The sequence below is a fragment of the Miniopterus schreibersii genome (genome assembly GCF_964146895.1).
Source record: "Miniopterus schreibersii genome assembly, chromosome: X".
Lineage (NCBI taxonomy): Eukaryota > Metazoa > Chordata > Mammalia > Chiroptera > Miniopteridae > Miniopterus > Miniopterus schreibersii.
In genome coordinates, this window is record NC_138104.1 from 55,057,780 (window position 1) to 55,078,343 (window position 20,564).

Here is a 20,564-nt window from a genome sequence, read left to right on the forward strand (position 1 = left end):
CTTAAAGTTTTCTTTCCACAGCACGCCTCTCCCTCCAAAAAAATACTCATGGTGCCAAGTTATTGTTCTTTACCACCACCATTCCTTGTCAATTTCTCCAGCTTGGTTGACTTCCAGTAAAGAAGTCAACCTTTCACCTCACCAGGTTTTCCTCCAGCAATGCAGGCACTGATTTGAAAGTATGAGTGTGCACACTCATGCAATTCACTTTAAATTAGATTACCATCAGTGTAATTATGGACAACTCATTTCAATTCTCTGAACATCAGTTCTCCATAAGTAAAATGGAAATAATTTACCTCTTAGGATTGTGTTGAGTAAGACATTGTGAGTGATAAAGTCCAAGAACAATGTCTTGTCCATAAAGTGTGCTTCTCTTACCTTTCTTTAATTCCATCTTCCATTCTTTATTTCTGGAAGGCAGAATTTTACAAATGACCCAAGAACTGCATGATGTTTTTAGACTTCTGTCCCTTTCCCCTAGAGGAAAGAGACTGAGAGCTTCTTGCTGACAGGTTTTGCTATCAAGTGTCTGAAGATAATGTTAAAGGTATAGAACTGAAATCTCATAATCTCACTGTTGTTGTTGTTGATGTTTAAAATATTACAGATGTCCTATTTTTGCCCCAATGATCAATTCCACCCCATCCCACCCCCCTCCAGAGTCCCTCTCCACACCATTGTCCCTGTCCTTGGGTAATGCATATATGCATAAAAAATCTTTGGTTAATTTAACCCCTTCCACCCACCCTCCCTCCTCCATCCCTCTGAGATTCATCAGTCTGATCCATGCTTCCATGTCATTGAATCATTACTGTTCATCAGTTTATTAAGTTCTTTAGAGTCCACATATAAGTGAGATCATATGATGTTTGTCTTTCTCTGCCTGGCTTATTTTGCTTAGCATAATAACTGCAGATCCTTCCATATTGTCCTAACCTAAACAGTATGATATCCTTCTTTATACCTGCATACTATTTCATGGTGTAAATGTCCCACAACATTTTATCCACTCATCTACTGATGGGCACTTGGGCTGTTTCCAGATCTTAGCTATTGTAAATTGTGCTGCTATGAAAATAGGGGTGCATATATTCTTTATGATTAGTGTTTCAGGATTCTTAGAATATACTCCTAGAAGTGGGATCACTGGGTCAAAAGGCAGCTCCATATTTAATTTTTTGAGGAACCTCCATACTGTTTTCCATAGTGGCTACACCAGTCTGCATTCCCACCAGCAGTGTGCTAGGGTTCCCCTTTCTCCACATCCTCGCCAGCAGGAGTTCTTTGTTGATTTGTTGATGGTAGCCATTCTTTTTTTTTTTTTCTTTTTCTTTTTTTATGGTAGCCATTCTTACAGGTGTAAAGTGATACCTCATTGTAGTTTTAATTTGCATCTCTCTGATGATTAATCACATCGAGCACTTTCTCATATGACTCTTTGCCATCTGTATGTCCTCTTTGGAAAAGTGTCTATTCAGGTCCTTCACCCATTTCTTTAATTGGATTGTCTTCCTCTTGCTGAGTAGTATGAGTTCTTTGTACACTTTGGAAATTAGCCCCTTATCAGATTCATCCTTGGCAAATATGTTTTCCCAGACCATGGGGTTCCTTTGTATATTGAGGCTGTTTTCTTTTGCTGTGCAGAAGGTTTTTAGTTTGCTGTAGTCCCATATGTTTATTTTTCTTTTGTTTCTCTTGCCCTAGGAGATGTATCAGTGAAATTTCTACCAAGTGGGATGTCTGTGACTTGACTACCTATGTCTTCTTCCAGGATTTTTATGGTTTCGTGACTTACATTTAAGTCTGTTATCCATTTTGAGTTTATTTTGGTGTATGGTGAAAGTTAGTAGTCTAGTTTCATTTTTTTGCATGTATCTGTCCAATTTTTCCAGCAGCACTTATTGAAGAGACTGTGTTTACTGCATTGGATGCTCTTGCCTCCTTTGTTAAACATTAACTGACCATAATGGCGTGGGTCTATTTCTGGGGACTCTGTTCTGTTCCATTGATCTATATGTCTGTTGTTGTACCAATGTCAGGCCGTTTTGATTACAATGGCTTTGTAGTACAGTTTGAAGTCCGGTAATATGATCCCTCCCACTCTGTTCTTTTTTTCAAGATGGCTGCAGCTATTCCGGGTCTTTGTGGTTCCATATAAATTTTCAAAATGTTTGTTGTAAATCTGTGAAATATGCTGTTGGTATTTTAACAGAAATTGCATTGACTTTATAAATTGCATTGGGTAATATGGACATTTTAATGATATTAATTCTTCCACTCCATGAGCATGGTATATTCTTCCACTTGTTTAAATCTTCCTCTATTTGTTTTTTCAGTGTCATGTAGTTTTCCAAGTACAGGTCTTTTACATCCTTGGTTAAGTTTTTTCGTAGGTATCTTATTTTTTTCTTTGCAATGGTAAATGGTTTTTTTAGTTTCTCTCTCTGAAAGTTCATTGTTGATTATAAGAACGCCATTGATTTCCGGATGTTGATTTTGTATCCAGCTACCTTGTCAAATTTGTTTATCAAATCTAGTAGTACTTTGAGGGAGTCTTTAGGGTTTTCTATGTACAATATCATGTCATTTGCAAATAATGAAAGTTTTACTTCCTCCTTTCCAATTTGGATGCATTTTATGTTTTCTTCCTATCTGATGGCTGTGTATAGGACTTCCAATACTATGTTGACTAGGAGTGGTGAAAGTGGACATCCCTGTCTTGTTCCTGTTTTTAATGGAAATGGTTTTACTTTTTGCCCATTGAGTATGATGTTGGCTGTAGGTTTGTCATATATGGCCTTTATTATGTTGACATATGATCCCTCTATTCCTACTCTGCTCAGAGTTTTTATCAGAAATGGGTGCTGGATTTTGTCGAATACTTTTTCTTCATTTATTGATATGATGATGTGATTTTTGTTCTTCATTTTGTGTATGTGATGATTCACATTTATTGATTTGCGGATATTGTACCTGCCTTGCATTCCCAGAATAACCAGAATAAATCCCACTTGGTCGTGATGTATGATCTTTTTAGTGTACTGCTGGATTTCGTCTGCTAGTATTTTAGTAAAGATTTTAGCATCTATGTTCATCAGAAATATTGGCCTATAATTTTCTTTCTTTGTAGTATCTTTATCTGGTTTGGGGATTAGGATGATCCCAGCCTCTTAAAAAGAGTTTGGGAGTTTTCCCCTCTCTTGAATATTCTGAAATAGTTTGGATAGAATAAGTGTTAATTCTTCTTTGAATGTTTGGTAAAACTCACCTGTAAATCCATCTGGTCTAGGACTTTTTTTTCCTGGGAGTTTTTTTATTGTTGCTTCAATTTTATTCGTTGTTATTGGCCTATTCAGGTTTTCTGCCTTTTCTTTTTTTTTACTTTTAAAATTTATCTTTATTGTTCAGAGTATTACAGGTATACCATTTTCCCCCTCAAATGACCCCCTCCACTTCGCTCCCACCCCCTGGCCAGGTCTTCACTCTGTTATTGACTGTGTCCATAGGTTATGCATATATGCATATAACTTCTTTGGTTAATCTCTTCCCACCCTCCACCCCCCTTCCCTCTTTCCTCTGAAATATGATCATCTGTGGCATGTGTCAATGTCTCTGGATCTATTTAGTTCTTCAGATTCTTTTGTTCATTAGCTTCTTCTTACAGAAAACCCTTCAAAATTTCCTGTAGTGCTGGTCTGGTGGTGATGAACTCCTTTAGCTTTTTCTTATCTGTGAAGCTCTTTATTTGAGCTTCACTTCTAAATGATAGCTTTGCTGGGTAGAGCAATCTTGGTTGTAGTTCCATGTTTTTCATCACTTTGAATATTTCTTGCCACTGTCTTCTGGCCTGCAAAGTTTCTTTTGAGGAATCATCTGACAGTCATGTGGGTGCTCCCTTGTAGGTAACTAATTGCTTTTCTCTTGCTGCTTTTAAGATTCTTTCTTTGTCTTTAACCTTTGGCATTTTAATTATGATGTGTCTTGCTGTGGGCCCCTTTGGGTTCCTCTTGTTTGGGACCCTCTGTGCTTCCTGGACTTGAAAGTCGGTTTATTTCCCCAGGTAGGGGAAGTTTTCTGTAATTATTTTTTCAAATAGGTTTTCAATTCCTTGGTCTCTTTCTTCCTCTTCTGGCACCCCAATAATATGAATGTTGGGCCTTTTGAAGTTGTCCCAGAGGCTCCTTATACTATTTTCATACTTCTGGATTCTTTTTTCTTTTTGCTCTTCTGGTTGGGTGTTTTTCGTTTCTTCATGTTCCAAATTGCTCATTTGATTCTCAGCGTCCTCCACTCTACTGTTGATTCCCTGTAAATTATTCTTCATTTCAGTTTGTGTAGCCTTCATTTCAAATTGGTACTTTATTATGTTATCAATTTTCTCAGTTATTTCCCTAACCATTTGCTAAAACATCCTTATAACCAAAATTCTGAACTCTCTATCTGTTAGCTTGCTTGAATCTATTTTATTTAGTTCCTCTTCTGAAGATTTGCTTTTGTTCTTTCCTTCGTGACGTGTTTCTTTGCCTCCACATTTTGGCTGCTTCCAGGTGTTTGTTTCTATGTATTAGGTAGAGCTGCTATGTCTCTTGGAATTGGTAGAGTGGCTTTGTGTAGTAGGTGTCCTATAGGGTCCAGTGGCTCAGCCTCCCCAGTCACCTGAGCTGGGCCTTCTAGGTGCTCCTCTGTGTGGGCTGTGTGCTCTGACCTGTTGTAGTTGAGCCTTGGTTGCTGTTGGCGTCATTGGGAGGAATTGACCCCCAGGCCAATCAGCTGTGAGTACCAGCTGCAACTATAGCCAAAAAGCTGCTGTGCTGGAGACACCCCTATGGAGCAGGATTTACTTCAGTGGAGCTTTGGTGTTCACCAAGTGGGCCCCTTGAGTGTGTCACTTGTGGATGTGGTAGGATTGTAATCCAGTGTGGTCGAGTCTGAGCACCAAGTGAACTGTCTCTGGGCCCTCCCGGGAGGTGCAAAGTCAGCCTGTGCCAGTGTCTTGCCCAGGGCCACCCAGCATGAGCTACACAGCAAACCATAGTTGGCTGCTGCCTGTGCTGGGCTTGGAGGTGTCCAGGACCTCTCCACCAATGAGCCAATGCAGGCTGCTGCTAGTGCCAGGCCTGGGGCCACTTATCAAGCAGTATGGCGCATGCTGCTGCTTGTTTGAGAGATTTTAGGAAAGCCCTAAGCATGAGGCTCAAGAGGCCACTTGCATAGAAAAGCCCCTGGACATGGCCTGGATGAGCCTACAGGTGGAGAGGGGCAGGGTCTCTGGGAATCATGGGGCTGGGCCAACGGTGTGAGTCAGGTGCTGGCGATTTAAATATGGTGCCTGCCTGCCAGCTGTGTGCAGGGAGGACTCACCAAAGGAGCCATGGCCTATGCCAGCCCTTCTGCCTGGGAGGAAGCCGCCCCTCCACCTCTCACCCAGACTTCAGGCAGGTTAGTTCCTCCCCAAGTTTCCCAGGTCCTTTTGAGCTGCTGCCCGGCGCTGGGCTCTGAGGGAGCGCATCCAAGTGAATCTGTGCTTGGGCCCTTTAAGAGGAGCTTCTGGGGCTCCCACAGCCTCTAGGACCCTCAGCCACAGTCCCCACTGTTTTCACAGTCCGGAGTTGTGGGGATGTCTCTCCCCAGCCTCGAGCCCTGGGCTGGGGGCCTGCTGTGGGGCTGGGACCCCCTCCCTCCTCCAGGAAAACTCCGCTGAGATTCCCTTCCGGGTTTCAACCTCAGCACCAGGTGTGGGCCCGCGGCCGCGTCTCTGCGATTCAGCCCCAATCCGCAGGCGTCTGCACCCCTCCTACCAGTCTCGATGCTTCTTCAGTTCCCTGGTTGTAGGGCCTCTGTTCAGCCAGATCTCAGGAGGCTCTGAGAGATTGTGGTTCTGTATTTTAGTTGTAATTTTGATGTGGTTGTGAGAGGCTGCGGGTGCAGCTGTTACCTACACCGCCATCTTGTTTTTCCTCTGCCTCATCTTGATTCAGCTTTGGAAGGCTGTATGCTTCTAGGAATTTGTCAATTTCACCCATGTTGTCCAGTTTGTTGGCATATAGTTGTTCATAATATTTTCTTACAATCTTTTGTATATCTGTTGGGTCATTTGTTATATCGTCTCTTTCATTTCTGATTTTATTTATTTGGGTCCTCTCTCTTTGTTTCTTAGTGAGTCTGGCTAAAGGTACATCAATCTTATTTACCTTTTCAAAGAACCAGCTCTTGGATTCATTGAATTTTTTTTTTTGTTTTTTTTTGTTTTTTTTAGTCTCTATGTCATTAATTTCTGCTTTGACCTTTATTATTTCCTTCCTTCTCCTCCCTCGGGGCTATTCTTTCTGTTCTCGTTTTAGTTCTTTTAGTTGTGTTATATGGTTCATTAGAGCTTTTTCTTGTTTCTTGAGATAAGCCTGTAATGCTATCAACTTTTCTCTCAGAACTGCTTTGACTGTGTCCCATAGAATTTGGGTTGTTGTCTTTTCCTTTTCATTTTTTTCCAGGAAGTGTTTGATTTCTTCCTTGATCTCATTGGTAACCCATTCATTGTTTAATAATATGCTATTTATCCTCTCTGTGTTTGAATATTTTTGTGTTTTTTGATAGTGGTTGATTTCTAGTTTCATAACATTGTGATCCGAGAAGATGCTTCACATGATTTCCATCTTCCTGAATTTGTAGAGACTTGCTCTTTTCCCTAACACGTGGTCTATTTTTGAGAATCTTCCATGTGCACTTGAGAAGAATGTATATTCTTCTTCTGTTGAACGATATGTTCTGTTAATGTCAAGTAAATCCATTAGGTCTAGTGAGTTATTTAATGTTTGTGTTTCCCTGTTGGTTTTTTGTCTTGATGGTTGGTCAAATGCTGACAGGGGGGGTGTTAATGTCCCCCACTATGATTGTGTTGCTGTTAATCCCCCCTTAAAGTCCACTAGGAAAATTTTTATATATTTAGTTGCTCCTATATTGGGTGCATAAGTGTTTATAAGGTTTATTTTCTCCTGTTGGATTGATCCCTTTAGTATTATGTAGTGACCATCTTTATCTCCTCTTATGGTCTTTAGTTTGAAGTCTATTTCTTCAGAAATAAATATTGCTAATCCAGCTTTTCTCTCGTTTCCATTTGCATGGAATATTTTATTCCATCCCTTCCCTTTCTGCCTGTGTGGATCTTTTGCTCTCAGGTGGGCCTCTTGTAGACAGCATCTATTTAGGCCCTGTTTTCTTATCCATTCAGCTACTCTATGTCTTTTGATTGGAACATTCATTCTGTTTGTATTTAAGGTTATTTTTTTTATATGCTTATTTAATGCCATTTTCCCCCTTTATGCTGATTTACTTTTCTCTCAATATTTCTTCATTTTCTTTGAGCAGTTCTTTAAGCATTTCTTGCAATGCTGGTCTGGTAGTACTCAACTCCTTTAGCCTTCTATGTCTGGGAAGCTCTTTATTTCACCTTCAATTTTAAAAGATAGCCTTGCTGGATAAAGCAATCTTGATTGCATGTTCTTGCTTTTCATTACTTGAAAACTTCATGCCACTCTCTTCCTGACTGACGAGTTTCTCTTAAGATATCTGATGTCAGCCTTATGGGGGTTCCCTTGTAAGTCACTGCTTCTCTCTCTCTTGCACCCTTTAATATTCTCTCTTTGTCCTTGATATTTCCCATTTTAATTATGATGTGTCTTGGAGTGAGTCTCTTTGGGTCCTTCTTGTTTGGAACCCTCTGTGAATTTGTGTGGCTTTTTCTCTCACCAAAATAAGGAAGTTTTCTGTCATTATTTTCTCCACCAAGTCCACTATCCCTTGCCCTCTTTCCTCCCCCTCTGGCAGTCTTCTAATGCAAATGTTGTTTCACTTAATGTTGTCCCAAAGCTCCCTTAGACTGTTGTAATGCTTTTTTAAGTGTTTTGGGAGGTTTTCTTGCTGCTCTGATTGGGTGATTTTTTTCTACCTTATCCTCTAAGTCACTTATTCTATCCTCTGCTTTATTGAGCCTGCTTTTAATTCCTTCCTGTGTATTCTTGATATCAGATACAGCATTCTTTATTTCTGTCTGATTTTTGTTTATGTTATGTATCTCTTTTTTCATGTTTTCACTAAGTTCCTCAACCTTACCATCAAGTGCCTTATTTTTCTCATTAATTTCCTTCAGCATCTTTACAGCCTTTACCCTGAACTCTATTTCTAATAACTTTCTTAACTCCATCTCATTAAAGTGTTTTTCTGGCAATTTTTCTTTTTCTTTAGTTTGGGGGTTATTTCTTTGTCACCCTATTTTGGTGGTTCTTAATGTTTTTATCTATATATTAGATATATTTTCTGCATCCCAGTCTTATGGGGAGGGATTTTATAGTGTGAGTCCAGTGGAGCCCAGAGATGTGTTTACCTTATTCTTCTGAGCTCTTTGTTCTAGGTGTGTCCCTTTTGTGGGTGTCCCTTTTGTGAGTTCTTTGGGTTCTCCTGTTGTGATTGAGTGAGATTGTTGTTGACCAGTCTTTGGGAAGACTCTCCTCTGAGGTTGGTTTAGTGTGTTCTTGGCCCCAACCATATCATGTGAGCTGTTATATGGGTGCTGGCAAGGCAGGACCATACACAACTAAACTTCCAAGAAACAAGGGGTATCTTACCAAATATCTTCACAGTCTCAATGAAAACAACCCAAGTGAAAATAGAACTGGGAGAGCGAAGGGAGAACACAAATGCTAAAGAAAAAAAAAAGTATAAAAAATAAAGAGAGAAAGAAAAGTAAAGTTAGAGAGAGAAAAGTATATTACTCTTAATTGTGACAAAAATTTAGAAAATAATAATAATAAACTAAACTAAAATGTAAAAAATAGAAAAGCTACTGGAAGATAAATGGGACAGAGAAAAGATTCAGAAAGAAGGGAAGCCAAAAATTAAGGAAAAGAATAAGATAATAGATGAAAATCAAAAAATCAAAACATAATAAAGAGAAAAACAGAAACTAACAATCAAACAAAAAGACAGGAAGTCAGAAGGGAGAAAAACAAAAGAAAGAAAGAAAAGAAGAGGAAGAAAAAAATGTTATGCCAATGGATTGAGAGGAGAGAAAGAGATAAAGCCAAGCCAAGGAGGGAGTCCAATAAGAGATATGGGGGAAACTATAGAGAAAGGCAGTAAACTTGTTGGTCATAATGATAAAGTCCCAGAAATATCAAGAAAAATCTTGATATTAAAATAAAGATAAAACAAAACAAAGCAAATAAAAAAAAAAAAACAAGCTAAGCAAAACAAAATTCTTAAAAAAAAAAATAATTAAAATTAAAAAAAATGTTTAAAAAAATTATAAAATTTAAAAAGAAGAAAAAAAATTTTCCCTTTCTCTTTTTCCTAAGGGAAAAAGAAAACATAAGGAAGTCAATCAAGTGAGTTTCTTTTTGGCAGTTTATGTTGTCAGGGGATGTGGCTCACTCTTCTATATGCTGATTTTCATTCTCCTGGGAGATACTTGTGTGTCAGACAATTGGGGGAGCTGTCTAGGTTTGGCTCTGGTGTTCTTAGGTAGTTGGTTCACCTGAGGCTCTCTGTGGACCACTTCTTGTCAGCTATTTTGCAACCATGTAGTTGCCTGGTCTTACTCCAGAGTCTTCTGTAGAGTCTTTAGGGTGCAGGATGGCTAGTGTAGCTCGGGATATCATTCCCCTTACTTAGAAGCTTCACTGTCAAGAAGTAGTCATTGTGAGTGAGTTAGTCTCTGCTTCACAGCCAACTCCTCAGTCTCTACCCTACCCACTGATTCTAGTTCCCCATACATTGGCCTGCTGCAGTTTCACACTGATGTCAGTTTGTTGCCTTTTTTGTATGAGAAGTTTCAGCAACCTGGGTTCAATGGGTTCAATTATAAAACATTCCAGTGAGCCCTTTGTCTACCCAGCCCCCAGCAGGGGTTTTCAGCTTTTTCTCCAGTTCCCAAACAATAATCCTTTAGAATCTTATTCTTGTAATGTCCTCCTGTGAGCTGTTCTCCCTTCCCCCTCAGGTCTATCTAGCTAATCATCAAAGAGATGCAAATTAAAACCACAAGCCATCACCTCAGACCTGTCAGAATGACTACCTTCAGCAAATGATGCCAGGATGTGGAGAAAAGGGAACCTAGTACACTTCTGGTTGGAATGCAAGTTGGTGCAGCCACTATGAAAAACAGTATGGATGTTCCTCAAAAAGTTAAAAAATGGAACTGTCATTTACCCAGTGATCCCACTTTTAAGAATGTATCCTAAGAATTCTGAAACACCAATCAGGCAGAATATATCCACTCTTATGTTCATAGCAGCATAATGTAAAATAGCTAAAATCTGGAGACAGCACAAGAGCCATTCATTAGATGAGTGGATAAAAAATATGTGGTACATTTACACCATGGAATATTATGCAGCTGTAAAACAGAGGATCTCGTACCATTTGAGACAGCATGGATGGACCTGGAGAGTATTAAGCTAATCGAAATAAGCCAGTCAGAGAAAGACAACTATTACATGATCTCACTTATATGTGCAATGTAAAGAACAAAATAAATTGATGAACAAAGTAAGACCACAGACATGGAAGCATGAAACAGACTGACAGATCTCAGAGGAATGGAAAGAAAGAGAGCATGAAGAGATTAACTAAAGAACTTATATTCATATATGCATAGTCCATGGACACAGACAATAGACAGGTGAAGGCCTGGGTTGAGAGATGGGTGGAGAGGGGCAAAAAGGGGAAAATGGGGGACATTTGTAATATTCTCAACAATAAAATAAATTTTAAAAATGAAAAAAAAACCCACAAATTTTAGATTCTGACTCTTTGTTCAGTCCATTGATTGTTTTCAACCCCAGCCATGTGACTTGCCATGCAAATGTTCCCATGATAATGTTAGATTGAACTGGAAAACTTTTACTGTTAGGTGGCTATTTCTTTTGTACTGTTTTGTCTCTAATTCATGTCTTCCATCTTTCTTTCCTTTTGTTTCTCCCACCATCTGACTCTGCTTGCAAAGATGTATGCATTTGATGGTGGGGTGTGGAAGGCTGGAAGATGTCAGATGAGTTTGGGGTAAAATAGTGGTGTAATGTTGACTTATGGTCTCTTCTCCCTTTTCTTCCTCTCTTCCAGGCAGAAATATTTTCCTATAAGCTGTCATTTCTTCTTTTGCCTCATATCGCTCTCATCTCAGTCAAATATCTCTGCTTTATGCAGTTAACTTTGTTTCTGAAATTAAAGGAACCACAACACAACTTCCTTCTGGATTTCATGTGTCAGAGAAAGATGGTGAGAGACATGAAGGAAATGGTAGACTCAGTGTGGAAATATGTCAGTTTTCCATATTTTCTTTAATGACACCGAAACACAGGCTGGGTGGTATCTACTTACTCTGTCTAACCAGAAATTCATGATTATCTTGCTTTGCAGTGAAAGTTACAAGGAGGCAGAAGAGATGTGTCCTTGTTTTCAATTTAAGTACAAAAGATCATTGAAAGGTTTATAATGAGTTGGGAAGATGAGACAACATTCATATGAGATAGTAATATCATATCAGGCAGCATGGCATTAGATGTTAAAATGAATGATGCTAGCAGACTTTAACCTGTGGAAGCTCTGGAGAGAGTGTACTTTGTATTTTCTTGGGAGGTAACAATGGCTTCCTGGATAAAAAGAGGTTGTAGTCAGACTCTAAGGAGAAATAAAACTTTGGAAAGGCAGAGTAAGGATGGATATTCAAGAGGGGAGGGAGGAGCACCTCAGCAGAAGTACTTAAAGGCTACACAATATGGTGGCTGAAGTATACAAGTAAGCTATAGACCGACAGTGCAATACTAGAACTGTACGATGTAGTTTTTGGTAGTTGTGTTACTCATTATTATTATCACCAATAATGACCACAATTAATCGAGTATTTTCTACGTAAAAGAAACCATGATAGGTGATTTACATAGGTTATTTTCATTTTAACTTCACCAAGGTGATGGACTTGACTTCTCTCCATTTCACAGATGAGTAAAATGAAGATCAAAGAAGTAAAGAGATTTTTCTAAAATCATCTAGCTTAGCAGAAAGTCAGTGCTGAAACTTGTCACCCTATTCCATCTACCTTAACCTCAATAGGTGCCAAGTTCTCCATTGTCACTCTTCCAAAGGATTTTTACTTACTATACCTGAAGACAGGGCGAAGGCACTTGGTTTTCTGCTCAAAGAGCCTCAAGGGGTCCCTGAAGAGCCAGACATGCTGCCCTGAATGAGTTTCTGCTTTTCAACTCTATCCTCTCACAGGTAGATCAGTGCAAGGATATGTAGATACGTCAATATGTGGACACAGTAATACATCTCAGCCACTGTTATTTTTGCATACAACAGCCTGGGTGGTCTTCAGGCATACACTGCTATTTTCACCCACTCAGAAAGCAAAGTCAGTGCTTGTTAATAAATACTGGGGTCCAAGCCCTTTTGCTGTTAATTAGCTGAGTCATTCTTCACTTGGAGTCTGTCTCTGTCTGGTTTGCTTGTTTCGATACATGACAGAAAAAAACACAGATATTTGTCTGAACTAGCAAAATTAACACAGCTGAGGTCTGGTGAATCTGGAAAACAAATGTATTGCAGCAACACTTGAATTTATATTGTGCTTGGCTACCTATAGATTTAATCTTTAAAATGGCAGCTCCCTCTTCTTGTACTCCACTATTGTCTCACTCTTCCTCTTGATTTCCATCTTGCTGACCCACTGCTAAGGGTTACTAGTCAGGTTTCCTCTTCCTTCCTCCCTTACATTAATTCTGGTTTCTGTTTACCTCTTCAAACTCACTCAGCTACACTAGTCTCTTTACAGTCTTTCAAAATACAAAATTATTTCCCTTTTTAATATTTACACATACACTGCCCTTATGCCTAAGGTGACAATATAATTTGTTGGTGAAACTAGGTGCTATAATAAGTATGCTGGGTCAACAGGTATAAACAGAGACTGTCTTAAAAACAAAGCAGAAAGTATAATTCTACCTATGCCTCAACTTCTTTTATACCGCCAGTTCATTGTAAGCTTGGTCCTTCTCCTCCTTCAGGCTTAGGTCTTTTTTCCTCAAAGAGGCCTCCATGTCTGCTCTTGTAAGTTCCATAAACCCACTGACTCACCCCCAGCCACTATTGTATATGACTGTGTTCTGTTTATCTGCTTCTTAAAATTTATGAAAACTTATAATAATATATTTATTTGTTTAATTGTTTAATGTTTTTCCCCTCACTAAACTTTAAACCCCAAGAGGACAGGGGTCTTGTTTGTTTTCCTTATCAATGTACACCCAGTGTGTCTAGCACAATCCCTGGAACATATCAATAAGAATTAACATTCATTGAGCACTTACTGTATGCCTGGCACTGTGCTAAAAACTTTAAGGTAATATTATCTGAACTTAACAGATAAAAAAATCAAGACACAGAGATGTTAAGCAACTTGTTCCAGGTCACCCCAATAGTAAAAGTAATATACTAGATTCAAATTCAGACAGTCTGACTTAATAAACCATGCTCTTAACCACTACACTAAATTTTGGGTTGGTAAGTATATGGGTAGATGAATGTGTAGATGATTAGATGGATAGATTAATTCTATAAACTTTTATTGAACATTTATTATGTATCAAGAACAATGTCAGTTACTAGTATACCAAAGTGAACAAAATTTAATTCTTGACCCAGCAGGTCTGTAGGATCCCTAGGATTTCCTGGAGTTAAGTAGGCCAGAGATTTGGAGGGTTTTTTTTGGTTTGTTTCTTGTGTGTGGTTTTTCTGGATTTGATTTATCTTTACTGTTGAAAGTATTACAGGTATTCCATTTTTCTCCCAACTGACACCCTCCAACCTTGCTCCCACCTCTTCCCCAGACCTTCACCCCATTATTGTCTGTGTCCAAGGGTTATGCATATATGCATATAACCTCTTTGGTTAATCTTTTCCCACCCTCCACCCCCCTTCCCTCTTTCCTCTGAAATATGATCTGTTGCATGCTTCAATGTCTCTGGATCTATTTTGTTTTTCAGGTTCTTTTGTTCATTACCTTCTTCTTAAAGAAGACCCTTCAACATTTCACGTAGTACTGGTCTGGTGGCAATGAACTCTTTTAGCTTTTCCTTGATTGAGGAGCTCTTTATCTGACCTTCAGTTCTAAATGATAGTTTTGCTGGGTAGAGCAATCTTGGTTGTAGGTTCTTGTTTTTCATCACTGAATATTTCTTGCCACTCCCTTCTAGCCTGTAAGGTTTCTGTTGAGAAATCAGCTGAGAGTCGTATGGATGCTCCATGGTAGATAACTAACTGCTTTTCTCTTGCTGCTTTTAAGATTCTCTCTTTGTCTTTAACCTTTGGCATTTTAATTATGATGTGTCTTGCTGTGGGCCTCTTTGGGTTCCTCTTGTTTGGGACTCTCTGTGCTTCCTGGGCTTGTAAGTCTGTTTCTTTCTCCAGGTAGGGGAAGTTTTCTGTAATTATTTTTTCAAATAGGTTTTCAATTTCTTACTCTTTTTCTTTTCCTTCTGGCACGCCAATAATACAAATGTTGGGCCTCTTGAAGTTGTCCCAGAGGCTCCTTATAGTATCTTCATATTTCTGGGTTCTTTTTTCTTTTTGTTCTTCTGGTTGGGTGTTTTTTGTTTCTTCATGTTCCAAATTGCTGATTTGATTTTCAGCGTTTTCTACTCCACTGTTGATTCCCTGTAAATTATTCTTCATTTCAGTTCATGTAGCCTTCCTTTTTGATAGGTATTTTATTATGTCATTGATCATCTCACTTGTTTTTGTAATACGCTTACTAATACCCTTGACCATCCTTATAACCATAATTCTGAACTCTGTATCTAGTAGCTTGCTTGGTTCTATTTCATTTAGTTCCTCTTCTAGAGAAGATTCTGTTCTTTCCTTTGTGACATGTTTCTTTGCCTCCACATTTTGGCTGCTTCCAGGTGTTTGTTTCTATGTATTAGGTAGAGCTGCTATGTCTCCTGGAATTGGTAGAGTGGCCTTGCATAGTAGGTGTCCTGCAGGGTCCAGTGGTTCATCTTCCTCATTCACCTGAGCTGGGCCTTCTAGGTGCTCCTCTGTGTGGGCTGTGTGCTCTGACCTGTTGTAGTTGAGCCTTGGTTGCTGTTGGCGTCATTGGGAGGAATTGACCCCCAGGACAATCAGCTGGGAGGACCAGCTGCAGCTACAGCCAAAGAGCTGCTGTTCTGAAGGAACCCCTATGGAGCAGGATTTACTTCAGTGGAGCTTTGGTGTTCACCAAATGCACTCTTTCAGTGTGTCACTCATGGATGTGGTAAGGTTGTAATCCAGTGTGGTAAAGTCTGAGCACCAGGTGCACTGTCTCTGGGGCTTCTGGGGAGGTGTAAAGTCAACCTCTGTCAGTGCTTTGCCCAGGGTCACCCCAGCATGAGCTACACAGCAAACCGTAGTTAGCTGCTACTTGTACTAGGCTTGGCGGTGTCCAGGAGAAGTTAAGCTATGAACCACTGCAGGCTGCCACTAGTGTCAGGCCTGGGGCCCCTTATCAAGCAGTATGGGGCACATTGCTGCTTGTTTGAAAGATTTTAGGAAAGTCCTAAGCATAGAGCTAGAGAGGCCACTTGCATAGAAAAGCCACTGGAAATGGCTTGGATGAGCTTGCAGGTAGGGAGGGGCAGAGTCTATGGGAATCACCAGGGCAGAGTCAAAGGTGTGAGTCAGATGCTAGTGATATAAATATGGTGCCTTCCTGCTGGCTCTGTTGGGAAAGCACTTCAGGCTAGCCATTTTGGATCTGGCAGAAATGAGAAGGACCCAAGCAATAGCTGGTTAACAAGGATATGGCAGACTGAAAAAAATACATGGAATTTGGAATCAGAATACCTGGATCTGTTATTGATTAACTGTGTGACTTGTAGCAAGTGGAAATAATAAAACTTACCTCACAGAATTCCTGTGAAGAATAAATGAGTGAAAGTGTACAAAGGATCAGGCACAGCGTGGATAACCAATATATGATTGTTTCCTTTATTCTCATATATACAAATCAGGTAAAGCTTGACTTCTTAGCCTTTTTTTATAGACAAAGAAGCCACAATTTAATAATTGACAAATTTGAGAACTTGACCTCCAGAGCTATTACAAATTCATCTGTCAAGATGAATTCAGTGTATTGAGAGATTAACTTTCATAACAAAGGCCTTGGATGTGAGGGTAGCTTATGTTTACATAAGGCTGCTAACCAACATTGGGATGTATATTTGATACATGAAAATACTAAAACCTGAGAGGGAAGGTAAAGACCATGCCATGATTAAAACTTAGGCATTCTGACTACAAGTCTCAGGTGTTTTAATCAAATCAACAAGTACTGTATGGCTTCCTTGAGGCTTTCACTCTCTGAATTCTACCTTATTCTATCTCATTTTCTTCACCAGTGACTTGGGGCTAATCATTTCTGCCTGGCTATTTCATAGGGTTATAAAGCTCAAAATAAAAATGGGAAATTAATTTAAAGATATTTTGTAATTTAGTATCCAAAAATGTGTGTTCTTTTTATACATATTTCACTGTATCAGATAAAGTAGACCTGGGAAACTAAAGCTGAAGGATGGGAGCAGATTTGGCCCAATTCACATAACTGGAGAGTGGCTGAACTCAACCAGAACTCCTTGATCTCTGCATGCTTCCAAACCATTATGCTGCTGTCCCCTCTACCTCCAACATGTTTGGGAACAGGCAGGTACAATCAGGCTGTCAGGTTTCTGTACCTTCACTAGAGAATTATGCTTGATGGTTTCAAAAGGGACCAGCACAACAAAATCATCCCAATGGCACATCAAATGGGGGCAGTCATGTTGAGCATTGCTGAGTTTGCAAGGATTCTTCTTCTGTTGGAGACTGGGAAACAGGTACCATGTAAATGGTAGCAGGTGGAATGGATAAAAGGGAGGAAAGCATTGGAATGGAAAAGAACACTAATCTTGTGATAATGCAGATAAAGTTTAAATTCAGGCTCAATCACATATAGCTGGATAACTTTGGAAAAGTGACATAAATTCATATGGCTTCCCCAGGTGAGCTTGTTTCTGTAAAATGTAAGTTTATCTACTTAAAATGGTTGTTCAGAGGAATTACTGTCTTGTATATAAGTTACCATTATAGAATCTGACTCAAATTAAGCATTCAGGAGATAATTATCTTTCTGCCCCTATCTAGATTTGAAAATGATGAGGCTGATCTATAGTGGGAGGTGTCTGCTTATAAAGGCTTCCTTTGCTTTGGTTACTCTTTGTCTCTTGATTCACTTATTTAACAAATGTTTATTGAATGCTTTGTGCCTGACATAACAAAAAGAGAAAGGGAAAAACTTTCAATAGTGTGTACTAGGTCTCTGTTCTCATGGGGCTCCTATTACAGTGGGATTTTACAAAATATAAATAAATAAATAAATACACTTTATGAATTTAGATAGCACTGTGAGAAAATAGAGAGGGAGTTCTGAAGAGGGAAGTAGCATAGTTTTATATTTGCTTTAAAAATATCCCTGTTGTTCTGTAAAGAATAGATTGTAGGGAGCAGAAAGACATGTTACTAAACTGTGCAAGCGACGACAGTACTTGTATTGGGGTTTTAGCAGTGAAAATGGAGGCCAGAATGCAAAATTAAGGTATGTTCAGGAAGTAGTACCAACATGATTTGCCATTGGTTTGTGTATTATGTAAGAAGAGAATAATCGAGAGTGGTCTCCTAAAGTTAAAAAGAATAAGGGAGGAGTTGTTTTGTGACAGCAAAGAAACCAATACATCAATCAAAGTCATGTTAATTTGAGCTGTTTATTGGACATCTAAATGGAGAGATTTTGTATATATATAGTAAATCCAGAAATATAAGTTTGAAACTCAGTATATAGGTAATATGTAAGGTTTACCTCTTAAAATGTATGCCTTAGATGATGTTATTCCTTCAGTTTCAGTCTTCCACTCTCTTTTCTTGTACCATTTACAACTTTTAGTAAATGTATCCATTGAATCATTACTCAAAATATCAAGAAAGATAAGGAACTTTGAGGATCAACTATTCATTCCATTTCCCAATTGTCAGGGACAGAAAAGGAAAAAGATTTGTCCGAGATCATGCTGTGAATAGGTGACAGAACTGATCTTAGAACATTGATTCCCTGAGTCTTACATTAAAGTTCTTTCCACTCTATTGTATGGACACCTTGCTCACCAGTTGCAGTTAAATATCACTTATCAGTGATATCATCCTTGACACCCTTTCTTCATTTAGTCCTCTCCAGCTTTTGGTTTCTCACATCACCTTGTCCAACTTCAATAATAAGACAAATTTAATTCTGTTTTGACTATCTCTAGCCAATTGGTTAAATCCTAGATATTCAAAGCGTGCTCACCACATCAGCAGCTTCAACATCTCTTGGAAACTTTTTCTAAATGCAAGAAAATAACTCTGTAAATATATGCTCACCCAATATAGCACCTAAATATATTTTTTAAAACTCTTGGTGAACTTTAAGGGAAATATCGACAGCAATACAGTCATGCTAGGGGATACAAAGCCATACTTTCATCTCTGGATAAAACTTCCAGAAGAAAAATTAATAAGGAAACAGTGACCGTAAATGAAACACTAGATCAGATGGATTTAATTGATATTTACAGAACATTTCATCCCAAAGCAGCATAATATACATTCTTCTCAAGTGCACATGGAACATTCTTAAAGATAGATCACATGGAAGATAGACCACATGGCCCTGGCTGGTGTGGTTCAGTTGGTTAGGCATCATCCCATGCACTGTAAGGTTGCCAGTTCAATTCCCAGTCAGGGAAAATGCCCAAGTTGCCAGCTCGATCCCTGGTGGAGGATGTGCAAGAGGCAGTGATTGATATTTTCCTCTCACATTGATACTTTTCTCTCTCTCCCTCTCCTTTCCTCTCTCTAAAAAATCAATTTAAAAAAAGATAGACTACATTTAGGACAAAAAATAATTCCTTTCTTTAATTTATCTTTATTGTTGAAAGTATTAGAGATGTTCCTGCCCCATTGACCCCTTCTACCCCACCCCCCAGGCCTTCACCACACTATTGTCTGTGTCCATGGGTTATGTATATATGCATAAAAAGTCTTGTTTAATCACTCCCCACCCACCCTCTCACCCCCACCTTTGCTCTGAGACTTGTCAGCTTGTTCCATGCTTCTATGTTACTGGATCTATTTGTTCATCAGTTTATTTTGTTCTTTAAATTCCACATATAAGTGAGATCATGTGATATTTGTCTTTCTCTGCCTGGCTTATTTCGCTTAGCATAATGTTCTCCAGGTCCATCCATGCAGTCCCAAAAGGTAAGAGATCCTTCTTCTTTACAGTTGCATAGCATTCCATTGTTTAAATGTCCCACAGCTTTCTTACCCACTCATCTACTGATGGGCATTTGGGCTGTTTCCAGACCTTAGCTATTGTAAATTGTGCTGCTATGAACATAGTGGTGCATATATTGTTTCTGATTAGTGTTTCAGGGTTCTTAGGATATATTCCTAGAAGTGGGATCACTGGGTAAAACGGCAGCTCCATTTTTAACTTTTTGAAGAACCTCTATACTGTTTTCCGTAGTGGCTGCACCAGTCTGCATTCCCACTAGCAGTGAACCAGGGTTCCGCTTTCTCCACATCCTCGACAGCAGGTGTCATTTGTTGATTTGTTGATGGTAGCCATTCTGACAGGTGTGAAGTGATACCTCATTGTGGTTTTAATTTGCATCTCTCTGATGACTAGAGACGTTGAGCATTTTTTCATATGCCTCTTGGCCATCTGTATGTCCTCTTTGGAGAGGTGACTATGCAATTCCTTTGTATTTTGGGGGTTTTTTTGTTTTGTTTTTTTTTTTTGCAGTGTAGAAGCTTTTTAGTTTGATGTAGTCACATTTGTTTATTTTTTCCTTTGTTTCTCTTGCCCTAGGACATCTATCGGTGAAAACTCCACTATGTGAGATGTCTGTGACTTTACTGCCTAACTTTTCTTCATGATTTTTATAGAACCAAAAAACAGTCCAAATAGCCACAGCAATTTTGAGAAAGAAGAACAGAATTGGATGGATCACTTTCCTGGATATCAAACTATACTTACAAAGCCATTGTAATCAAAATAACCTGGTATTGGTACAACAACAAATACATAGATCAATGGATCAGAACAGAGACCCCAGAATTAAACCCATGCCATTATGATCAATTAGAATTTGACAAAGGAGGCAAGAGCATGAGATTTCTATGAACAATTATATGACAAAAAATTAGATAACTTGAAAGGAGAAATTTTTAGAAACATACAATTTCATGAATCATGAATAAATAAAAAGTCCAAACAGGCTAATAATGCGTAAGAAAATTGAATCAATAATAAAAAACCTTCCAACAAAGAAGAACCAGGAGTTGACTTCACTGGTGAATTCTACCAAACATTTTACCATATGATCTCACCTATATATAGAATCAAATGAACAAAATAAAGTGAAGAATAAAATAGAACCAGAGGCATGGACAGAGGTCAGAGG